This window comes from Diadema antillarum, unplaced genomic scaffold (genome assembly GCF_040938485.1).
Source record: "Diadema antillarum isolate AM-2024a unplaced genomic scaffold, OU_Dant_1.0 scf00000127, whole genome shotgun sequence".
Classification (NCBI taxonomy): domain Eukaryota; kingdom Metazoa; phylum Echinodermata; class Echinoidea; order Diadematoida; family Diadematidae; genus Diadema; species Diadema antillarum.
In genome coordinates, this window is record NW_027271016.1 from 1,564,636 (window position 1) to 1,577,237 (window position 12,602).

At 38.7% G+C, this 12,602-nt stretch overlaps 1 pseudogene; it reads left to right on the plus strand.

Moving 5' to 3' along the window:
• The window catches only part of LOC139720373 (dual oxidase 2-like), a 48,981-nt pseudogene that overhangs the window by 7,078 nt on the left and 29,301 nt on the right, over positions 1–12,602 (plus strand).

The following is a 12,602-nucleotide window of genomic DNA, read 5'->3' on the forward strand; positions in this document are numbered from 1 at the left end:
CCGCAATCGTGTGTGTACTTCCTCCGTCACGTGTCAGTAACCAATGTCAAATATGGTATGATGTAAAGTAGATATGAATCCACAGGCTCACACACACGAATGAACTATTTGCCTCATTTCATGTCGTTTGATTGTTCTACACACGTTCTCTTATTTCTTTTTGTGATCCCGCCTTCTCTCCGGCAGTTTTTATTCTTTCTTTCAGACGTTTCAGTGAATTTACCAGAAATGGTCATCCCCGCGTATTTGCATGCTCATGTCATATTGGCTGACAGGTCTGCTGTCGACTGAAATGAGGAAGACTGTGTAAATGTTTGATTGGATGAAAAAAAAAAAGGCGCGCTTTAGTCAGCACGCCGAGGGAGCACATAATGTACTCCCTCCAAATGGCTAGATAGCCATGTTCAATTGTCAGTGGCTCAGTGAGAATTATAAATCACACGGTCGATGGTTCGAGACCCCAAAACAACAATGGTTGGGCCCCTAGGCAAAGCACTCTGTCCTCAATACCTGGTCCTCCCGAGAAGATTCAAAGCCGCCAGTCCGGTGGTTGCTTGCTTAAAAGCATCCATTCCTTGGCAGTCACATGAAACATAATTATCTATCAAAAGTTCAACTTCCTATAATAACACGTAGCTTGTGTTTCTTTCGTCTATTACGTCATGATCATGATCCATAATAATTGCTCGGAATTGTTTACATCTCTATTCTTGTTTTCTTTCGCAGAAAATTATCTTTTACGACTTTCTACCGGCGTTCCTCGGGCTAAACAAAACTGACATGGACTTGCTGGATTACTCAGGTGATTCTTCTCCGCGATTGTGTATTCCTATTCCCTCATACCCGAACCTTTTGCTCTTTTGTTGTTACATTTAGGGATATCCCCAGAAATCGCGCCCTCTTTGTTTTCAAGGAAAACATGTTTGCCTTGTCTCGATAACAATGCTTACTTATACTTGATATTGGAAAACATGAAGGGTACATCGAACTGTTTGCAAACTTTGCACATCTTTGAAGCGAACCGGACGTGATCTCGCTTCTTAAATATTTGTTCTCAAGCATTATTTACAGTGATTAACCTCACTTTAACTCCTTTGCAAGGAACCATGGGACAATGCGAGAAGATTATTTGGAACATTCAGCCTACTGCAGTTGAAGGAACTGCGGAGTTAGTGAGTTTTCTATGAATGAGTCTTAATGATTTTAATTGTTTACTTTTGAGGACCACTTCCTTGACACAACTTCAAGACTTGCGTAAGCATGGGACTTGCACATTTCTTACAGCTAGACCTCAAACCACAACAACTGAAAGGCCTTGATGATATGAAAACGAAATTGTTGGATTCATTGTGACTATTAAAGTGACTGAATTGATCACAAGAATATCGTGAGATTATTTGGCCTTAAATCAAAGCAAATTTTGCGCTCAAAGGTGAAGGACAATTTGTTGTAAGGAGCGCCTTGAACAGGAATGAGGAAGCTAGGCATGCTTCATTTCACATTTTAATGTTTAGTCTATTTTCACATTTTACGTAAACACAAAAGGGAAAAAATGTACAAACAATAAGTACAAACAATAAGGTGGGTAGGGTTGTATACACATTGAACAGACTAATACGATGACGTAGGTGACGGGAAAACGGGAGTAGATGGGGGTTTGGGAGTGATAGTACAGTGTATGATTATTTGAACATGTTTATGCTATTTAATAGACAGAATATAAGGGGAAAGTTGTGGGAAGAACCGCAGCATGATAAAGAAACTGATAGTAGAGAGAACAATTTGGAAAGTGAAACAAAGATTAATGTTATACAGAAACAACATGCTTCCGGAAGGTCATCTCCGAGGTGACTTTGTCCTAGATAGGAACTAGAAAATGAAGAAAACGAAAACGAAAAGAAAATAAACGAAATGCCCTACTGTGACTGACTACTGTATCAATATTCATCTACATGTATATCTATCTATCTATCTACCTACCTATCTATCTATCTATCTATCTATCAGTATCTAGATATTCATGTTTATCTATCAGTTTATTTATTCATTTAATCATTGATTTATTTATTTATCTATTCATTTATTTATTCATCTATCTATCTATCTATCTTTCTTTCTTTCTTTCTTTCTTTCTGTCTGTTTATAATTATAATATATGATTATGCATAATTATGTATGTATACCATGTATGTCTATATAAGTATATACACATACATAGTATATACATAAAATATAAATGACAGTCACAATTATTTCGTGTTTTCAACGTTCATCTAGCCTTCCTAAACCTTCCGTGATTTAAATTGATATTGACTTCATCCCTGGGTCTGGCTCCCAGCTAACGATGACTTTGTTCCCTTTTCTTCCTTTTAAAAGGTTACAAGGCGTACCTCAACCCGGGAGTCTCAAACGAATTCGAGTCAACAGCGATGCGGTTCATACAGACCATGACTCCACCGGGAATGTACATCAGGTAAACAGAAGACGTGCATGTTATGCGCGTCATGGTTCGAAGGTCATTCTCAGAGCTGCGGTTTGTTGAAAATAATTGAGTAATGTTAACTTTAGGTAAACATGAATCATTGATTTCCAGATGTAATATATTGCATGCCTGAATGAATAAAGATGACAGAAAAATTGTATTTATTATTAGTAAACCACTAAAGTTTTAATCATCATTATTATCATGATGACGATAATGATGATAATGATCACTATTATCATTATCATTATTATTTTTGTTATTATTATCATTATCATTACTTTTATTGTGATGATGATTATTATTATCATTGTCATTATTCTTTTTTGACATTGCTTTCGAATGTTTTACTTTTGTATCTATTTATTTGTTTATTCATTCATTCAGTCAGTCAGTCAGTCAGCCAGTAATTCAGTCATTCATTAATTCATTAGGCCACAAAACAGACAATACATTACGACAGTACAAAATAGAATACAATTCATTGAATATAATAATCTTAACATAACAAATTCTCCTGCTGAATTTATACAGGTCCATAATTCGATGTGGTTGAGGTCATCTGAGTAGATGTACTGCATGACGAAAAACACACAGAGAGACAGAAAATACACGCCCACACATTCATACATACATACATACATATATACATACACACATACATTATACATTCATACAGGAATACAATCGGGCATACATGCATTCAATACACAACAGAACTAACAGACACCAACCGCTCCATTGTTCTCACTTGTTTGCTAACCCTTTCTGTCTTAATATCACCCACGCAGGAGCAATGTCAGCGACTGCAAATGGCTTAAGACTGATTCTGGATACTCCGGACTCCGGCTATGTAACACGTACTGGGACGGCCAGGTACTTTGCAAGTTTTAGTTCCAACAAGAAATCGAATAAGTACTCAAAATGATTTTTTTTTTTAAAGAGGGGAAGGGGGGGGGGAGGTATCTTCCAAGACACAGGTTAACATTGTTGTGGCTCAGTTTAAAAGTTTGTCGAACTTTGCTGACTGAGGTATAAAGACAGCTAATGTTCAAATGGATATAAAGCGCACAATCATGCAGGAGTTTAGAAAGTTTCGCTGCCAGCATAAAAGTGTCTGAAAATATCTGTCGTCACCTCGCTAATATAGACTGTGTGCTTATCATAAAGCTATAATACTGTCATAGGTTAGACATGGTAGTTCAACAAACGGCAGATTTTCACTTTATATCATTCCGCAATGAATTTAACCTCGTTGTTTGTTTGTTTTTTGTTTTTCTCTTTGTTTCTTTCTTTGTTTCTTTCTGTGGCTTCATTGTTGCACTTTGTCAGAAATTCTAGTAGCATGTAAGCAGTGTAGCTGGTACTTTATCAAACATGTTAGAATGCAAAGTAAGACAGTTCTTCTGTAATCTAAACCTCGGGAGAACACTTTGAAAAAATACCTTGTGGCTGTCTATACTCAGGGTGGGTTCTATTATATCATCAGATGGACGTCTTAGAAAGGCTGGATCTAAGTAATAATTTTCAACTTCTTCACATGCACCCAGAATATCAATAAACAATAAACAACGATGTTAACTTTCCGTATTAATGAGGCTTCAAGAGCATATAAAAATATATAATTTGATACAGCTGTAAATCGTTCGTTTGTTCACGCAATCGTCTTTTATGCCCTTCCATAATGATGATGATAATAATGAATGAATAGTATTGTCATAAAAATAGCTTTTTTTTCACTTAGAGCTGATACTAATTATATAGGATATTCATACAACTTCGTTATGATTCGAACATACAGTTTCTTTTTGAAAGTTTCTTCTACACCGTTGCATTGGGTAAAAAAATTCCTGTAACTAGTTACTGACTGATTTTATTTTACTTTATTTCCGTATTCACAAAATAGATAAAACTTTACAAAAAATCTTCTAAAAGCAATTATACATTGAAAAAAACAATTCATACACTAACTGAATTGTACAAATATAGACTAATCATCTCACAGCTTTCCATTATCGAAGTCCTTGCATGGATATCTAGATCATTAAACATCTTTTGAAAAGCGTATTCATTCCTGCGGATGTCACCTGTAGTGCTATTTCATTTGTTTCGTTCCATCGTATTCTTTTCAGCACCTCTTCAACTTCTCCATCTTCTTCCCCACCCCATTCTTCATTTTTTCTCCGTTTACATCCATTCCTTCTTCAGCTTTCTTACTTCTTTCCTGGGTGGGTTTTTTTTTTCTCTTGCTCTTTATTCTTCTTCTTTTGATCGTGAACTTTCTTTTTTTTAACTAATCTTATAGATTATCATCTCAATTTATTCAATCTCGATTGGCGATCTTTGAAAATCAAAGAATGTTTATCATTATTGCTTGAAAATAATTGATAATAAATAGCATCTGGCCAACTCTGTTTGTAGCCTATGAGTTTTGGAGCCTGTGATTGGTCAAAACTGGTCCCTTGATCTTTGTGGAGCCATGTCGTTACCAAAGTGCGCTCACATGCAGTGCCCATTGCTATTAAGCTACACCCTTTGTTTTGCTTGTTTTCATTATGACGCTAACCCGAACTACACTGTATAGTAACGGCATGGCGCCCAATTTACTAGATAGCCCGACTCTCTGCATGGTTATCACTACGTCGAGCAATCGAGTAGGCTTTCTGGTCGCGTGGTTTTTGCTTTAAAGGTACATTGTATTATTTGTGACTTCACCAGTATTTTCCAGGATGCACACAATGTATATAATAGATCAACATCTGTGCCATTCTTATAGTTTGATGGTGAATAAAATTATTTGGAAACAATCCTCCCTATGTTGCCATCAAATTCATCCTGCTTTTGCTTCTTTATTGTCTTTTTCGTTTTCCGTGTTCATATCTCTGGCTCGTCTCAAGACGGTCGTGTTGAAATACGGAATCGAATCCCTCATTTTAGGGCTCGCCTCGCAGGTCGCCGAGCGCGAGGACAACATCGTGGTCGATGACCTCCGAGGTCTGTTTGAATTTCGCCATTTTTGTTTGCCTCCCCTTCCCCTGATTACTGCTAATGTTTCATCAGAAAGAGTATGAAAAGTATATTGATAAAAATCATGTATAAATACGTATGTAAAAACGTATGCATATGTATATTTCATATGATCATGTTCATAATATAATATGTAGGTAGATATCGAAATAAATGTGTTGATACGATGACTAAACGGCAATAGCTGACATGTATGCTCCGTAACTGAAGTGTACAGAAAGCATCTCTTTTTTTTTTTTGGTTTGTTTTTTGTTTTTTTGCAATATCGCGGCGAAGATTCACATAAGAAAAGTGCGTGAACGAGCAGAAAAAGTATGGCACATGTTGCATTTAAGCACCAACCCTGTAGGTGCAATGTTGATAGGTCTGGTAAGGCCAATTGCTGTATTTGTTTGTGTGTGTGTGTGTGTGTGTGTGTGTGTGTGTGTGTGTGTGTGTGTGTGTCTCTTAATTGTATTCATGCATACTTCAACTAGCCCCGGGACTAATCATGATAAATTATAGTTAACAATTCCCATGTAACAATCATGCGTATCGTAATAAAAAGCATACCGAAAAGAATATCCCAAACTAGGATGAAGTGTAATACTCTAGCACTACATTAAGTACTTTAACACAGCATTTGGACTGAAGTAATCGACGGCCATCTTGATTGGTTTTCAGGGTATTTCTACGGACCGTTCTTCGGTTTCACTCGCACCGATCTCGTGGCGACCACAATCCAGCACGGACGTGACCACGGAATCGCCGATTACTACACGGCTCGCAAGGCACTGGGACTAAGCGAGAAAAACCTCACGGAGATCATCGCTCAGTGTTCTGGCAACAATTGTCCCATTTCGTTGGATGTAAGGCGCGAGCTTTAATGCCGAAAATGATTTTTCCATAAATGTTTATCCAGTGGTGTTTGAACTCATATTGAACCTCACAAGGACCGTTGAACAAGGGAGGGGGGGGGGGCAGGGGGCTGCAGAGCCTGCATATTTAGGCTTTTTAAAGAGAAAATCTCAAAAAGGGAAGAAATACACACCCCCTATATATAGCATCCCCCGAGACTCTCCTCGTCGAAAATAAGGGATAGGGATGGAGGCTTCAGTTTATCAAGTGAATTTTGAGGATCATTAAATTATGAAATAAATACTATAGGCCTAATGTCATAAACCATAAATTTAATTTCAGCTTATCAAATGTATTTTGAGGATCATTAAGGCATTAGATAAATATTAAGGTTATAGAGTTATAATTGCTATAAGCCCTATTCTTGGGAATTCTAGGCGAGCTTAACGTTTTGTTTATTTTTTTGAAAGTTGCAATTTAAGTTTCCAATTCAAAATTACTTTCATTTTTCAAGCTTCTTTGTGAATATTTTGCTTGTATCAAGGTTATTTTTCCACATGCTAGAAACACAGAGCGAAGGTAGCGTCATCAACGGATATCAATTTTTCATGAGATACTTGCATTTGTACATTACATTATTTATCGTTAAGTTCCGCCAAACGGTTAGTCAGTTTACCCTTTGTTTATAGCTTAAGATTGTCACCTCACACAGGTGTTGTCTAACCTGACAAACCTATGTGGAGACGCGCACGACGTGGACCTATTCGTCGGGGGCATCCTCGAAACCTCAGCCGACGGAAGCCCGGGCGAACTCTTCCACCGCTTGATCCTCGATCAGTTCCTCCGAATCAGAGACGGGGATAGATTCTGGTTTGAGAACCACGAGAACGGGTTAGTGATTGCTCATGGAACAGAAAGTTGTCAACAATGATAGTAATGACAAAACTCCTTCAAAGATATAAAAATCCGTATTATAGTCATTTAGAAACATGGGTGATATCGTGAATGGTTATTCAACGGTGTTCATGATGCTTTTTCTAAAAACTCTTTGATTAAGCATCAATATATTACGTAAACACACACACACACACACACACACGCACTTGTTAACTTTCCTCCACTAATCTTCAGTTTAATAGAGTTGAATGTCGCTCCTGCTATACTCTTATGTAATACTTAAGCAATTAAATGCAAGTTTTAATACAAAATACACAAATTTTAATACAGTCATGCATCACGAAGCGCCATTGAGACAATGCCATTAAAAGGACCTGTGTTCCTTGATAAACGACCTTTTTCTGCTTAGACATCAGAAATATGAAATATACATGCCCCGATTAAAGAACCAGGAATATGATAACAAAGACAAACACACAAATAAAGAACACCTGGTGTATATTGTGATGCTAACAACAAATCAAAGCCAAAGGCATTTTTTTTCTTTATCGTAAAAGGACATTGTGGAAAACGAATTGTCAAACCAATGATGCTAAACTGATATACATTTCTATATACCAGATTATTTACGGAAGAGGATGTGGAGTTCATACGATCGGTCGACCTGTGGGACGTCGTAATCAACACAACTTCCATCAGCGAAGACTTCGTACAAAAAGACCTGTTTCACTTTGTTCCAGGCAAGTATTGCGACCAATGATAATACTGTTTTGATAATATGACAGTTTCGTGACACTCCTCCACTCACAATGAAAGTTTACACCGCGTTGAAAATGTTGTGGAATCATATCATGTTAAGTCATTTACAAATGCTGATACTATGCACAGAATATTGCCTTTCTAGAGGTTTGATATAATACTTGACATCCTTGCGGGAGTTATATCTTCCTGGAAACGCGCAGCCTTGTTGGAAAATAGTATCGAGGGGAAAATATAATTCCTAAGGAACTGTCAAGTATTGTATTACAACGATAGATAATTAAGGCAATGTCTGGTTTATTATGTGGTGTACATATAAATACACATTACATTCTAACCCCGTCGGCAGTCAGTCAAATTCTTGAATAATTATGCATCAGTCACGTGATTGCATGATGACCAATCACCGACCAGTATTTCTTTGCACCATCTGATATAATCCAGAATGTTATGGTGGCGTTATAAACTGGAAGAAACAGGTAAATGATTGCTGATGACTGTTTTAGCCAACTTTGACTCGAGTCTTTACAACGTAAGATGAAGGAGTTGGCTTAACATGCGTTTTTTGTCTGGTATAGTCGTCTATTCGTTAATTTCTAGATATTTCCGTTACTAATCTATGCGCACTGACAATGAGCGAAATGCCTTGATCTGTCATAAAAGTGATCATATGAGTTATATTGCCCTGATGATTATATATTGATCTGTTAAAGTCAGTTTCCGTTCCTTAAAACCAGTACAATCAGAAATTAAAGAGACCCGTAGATTGTTACTATAACATTGTCTATTTGTACTTCTGTAGCTGGACTGTCAATTGTTTGTTTTGTTTGGTTCTTTGTTTGTCGATGTATTTTGGTTTGTTCTCATTGGCTGCTTCTGTGTGGGTTACCAACCCCCAGGCGATCAGTGCTACGGGGAAGCTGTGGCGGAGCACAATAATTCCGATCGCACGATCCGCCAAGAGAACCTTGCCCCTTGTGTGCCGCTCGCTCGCTACGACTACTTCACCGGTAGCGAAGTGTCGTTCGGTGTTACTTTTGGGCTCCTTCTCCTCTTCGTTGTCGGTAAGAGAACAAAAGTGAAAGTGATCAGCCGCTCCATGTACAAGTAAACAATTATAAAGAAAGTAAAATCAAGCAGAACTGAAAGTGTGAAAGTTGTGCGAAGAAGGACAAGTTATAGGATTATGAATAGTCACATGGGTTCAAGCAATAATAATGAGAGACAGTCATATATAATGGGCAAATAAGAGGAAGTGATGACGTCATCACAAATCTTTCACTTAACAGCATGCAAATCACTGCCAGATTCATTTTAACGAGATGAAAATGGGGGAAATGTATCCTTAGGCCTACTATGTAAGGGGGAGGGTTGTGTTTGTTGAATTATCGGCCAAAAACTATATTTTCAAACTAATCATATATTGACATAGAAGCAGTAGCATAACCGACATCACCATGTTAAACTGAAGAATTCAAAACTTTCTTCGTATATTGGGCATATAAACTGATTTCTCGTTATTATTCTGTCTGCTTGATAAAACCTCTCTGTGCCAGGGACTTTGGACGGTGTGTACAACGCAGTCTGGTTTTCTGTGCCAATCCGCACTGAAATCAAGTAGAGGGTTGTCCATTATAGATCGGTCACCTTGTTCATGGAGTAACAATAACCATGATGTCTACAAGGTCTGCACTTAACAAGTTCTTTCTTACTTTCGGAATCATCCCTGCTTTGGTCTTTTAGATATGTACCAAATATGTTTAACTCTCATTCTGATTGATCAATTTGATTTTCAAAAGGGGTCCTCTTTCACAGAATCCTGGCTAAAATCGTTTTTTTTTTTAATCTTTATACCCAATATTTATCCGCATCAGATTGGATCCAGTACCTCATGCATTTCACCACGATGCTTTTTGTGTGTTTTTTTTTTCTTTGAACGATGGAGAAGTGAAATTCATGAATACATACTCATCCACTATTGTCGCATAGGTTGTATCGTTGCCCTGTACGCCATTGCTACCGTGCGGACTCGCCGAATGGAGGCGACCAAAAGGAACAATCGCAGAACTGCCCGAAAGCATCACCCGGAGGACGTTCAGTCTTACGTTGGTAATGCAGCCTTTTCCTTCCTCTGTTCTTTTTTTCTTAAACAACAACAGCAACTGTAGACAGCAATTGCCAGTGAGTAATGCAACAAAGAGTAACAACCAACCAACAATAATGATGTAACTGATTATTATACTTCATGTGATACTCTACCTTTACTTCATACTTACTCGCATCTGAAATAGAAACAAAAAGGGAACAAATTGAACGTTGTAAAGCATTAATAACTTTTGACAATACCAACACCAACAACAAAACCAACAAAAGAATTATACCTATTCATTTGTTAATGCTTGTGACAGCTGTGGACTGGGCAGGATTCGATCAACCAAGTAAGGAGATTGAGGTCAGTCTAGGACCGGGGTACAACATCCGGGTGACCAGCCAACGAAACACCAAGCTCCATCGCACGCTCGACCTCCAGCACGCGCAGAGCATCACCATCTGCCTGAGCTACGACAGCAAGCAGCGCTACATCCTCCTCAGAGTCGACAAGGAGTACGACCTCGTGCTCAAGTTCCACGACGTCGACGACCGGCTGGAGTTCGTTAGCGACCTCGACAGCTTTGTAAACAGGCAGCGATTAGGCCTGAACATCGAACGCCGCGAGATGCGCGAATACGACCTGCTCCGCACGGCCGTTACTAAGCAACAGAGACAAGTCATCCTTGAGCGGTTCATACGACTAGCTATTACCTACGTAAGCTGGGCTCTGCTGCGTAAGAGATGAAATCAAACATAAGTCAGAAAATCAAGCATAAGTCAGCTATCAGCCAATCAGAATGGAGTATTCATAGACTTATGTATGATTTTCTGACTTCGGTTTGATCTCAACTTTTATGCTATAGGGCCCTGGTTACTCATCGATAACTGAAATGCATACAGTCGTCACTGCATCTTTTGACTCCGTTAAACGAGAACGTTGCCTAGTGCATGTGAAATCAATTCGAGAAAAATCGAGGAAATGTGGTGATAATCGAAGTATTAATTCAAACTAGAAAGTAAGTTTTGATGCATACATTAGCCCATAGTTTGAAAATTAGGAGGGAACACTTTTAAAACACAGATCATAAAAGAAAACGAAGAGAAGGCACAGACTGACAGAAACAAGCATTTCTGTCATTTTTTCATTATGCATTCAATCATCAATGTACAACCTCCTCAACTATTCCAAAGTTTTAGTCAGGCGATCGGAACTTTGTTAGTTTGTTTGTTCCATTTCCATCTGAGAAGATGGCTGGAAAGCCCAAATTCAGGTGCAATAGCTGGTCTTCCATGGGGTCCAGTTGGATGTATGAGACGGGACCACTTCATCGGGTTAAACACCCTGCCATTTGCGATGAATGAATCAAGCGGGATCTTTTACGTGCATGAGTTGTGTCTCTTTCACACACGGGACCTCCATTTTATGTCCTGTCCCAGGGACAGAGTGTTTTGCTTCTTACTAGCGGGGACGGTATAATTACACACAACATTGCTCAGTGGGACCCGGGTATCGAACTGGGGTCCGTAGGATAGTGAGGCAGACGCGCTACCGACTGACCTGACTCACCACCGTTTTACTTGACAAATAAATCAGTGTTACTCCCTCAGTTTACCTTCGTCTTTCTCTCTCTCTCTCTCTCTCTCTCTTTCCCGGCAGGAAGGTGACAACCCCGAGAACCTGATGGCCAGCATCGAAGAGATGGAAGACGGGAAGGACATCATGGAATGCGAGCTGTCACGCTACGAGTTCGGCGAGCTCCTCGCCCTTAGGCCCGACTCCCAGTTCGTGCACCTCATGTTCGAGCTCGTCGACAAGGACGGCAGCGGCTCCATCTCCTTTCGGGAGTTCCTCGACGTCACGGTCATCTTCGCGAAAGGTATCATTAAGTTTTGGCAATCGTGAATGTAAATTGGTATTTGATTTTAGCTTCTATCATGTCTGTGACGTCGCCTTTGGAGACCAACAATAGTCAGCAAGCGGTATCAGCCCGGTACATCGTGCTACACGAATGAATGAAGGCATCACTCTGTTAAGTAATCTTTGCTCATGGAAGCATATAATGAGCTATTGCAGCGAGAGATTATTGTTTGAGTAATAAAGCTAGTTTCACAATGCATGCTTCGTTTGAATTACAATTAAATCAAGAGATGTCAAAAACTGAAGGAGACAGTTTACTTTTGAAAGTGTTGTGTGTGTGCATGTAATTCTGTTTTTATTTTCAATTTCAATTAAAACTTTCTTTTTCATCATCAACAACAACATCTTGTCATGACAGCATGTTTTTATAAGCAATGAGTTATCTCATTATTAGTGTTCTCTTCGAGGATGTTATTGCGTCATACAGACTTAAAACGGTTGTCATACGGGCTCAAACGTTTGCATCTTCCTAGTATATGGCTATGTGACTGTCACTGGAACAATATTATTAAGCAAGCAACTACAGTAGTATTTCTTGAAAATGAGCACAAAAAAGTGTCATTTGAATTGACACCATAATGCGTTAATCAT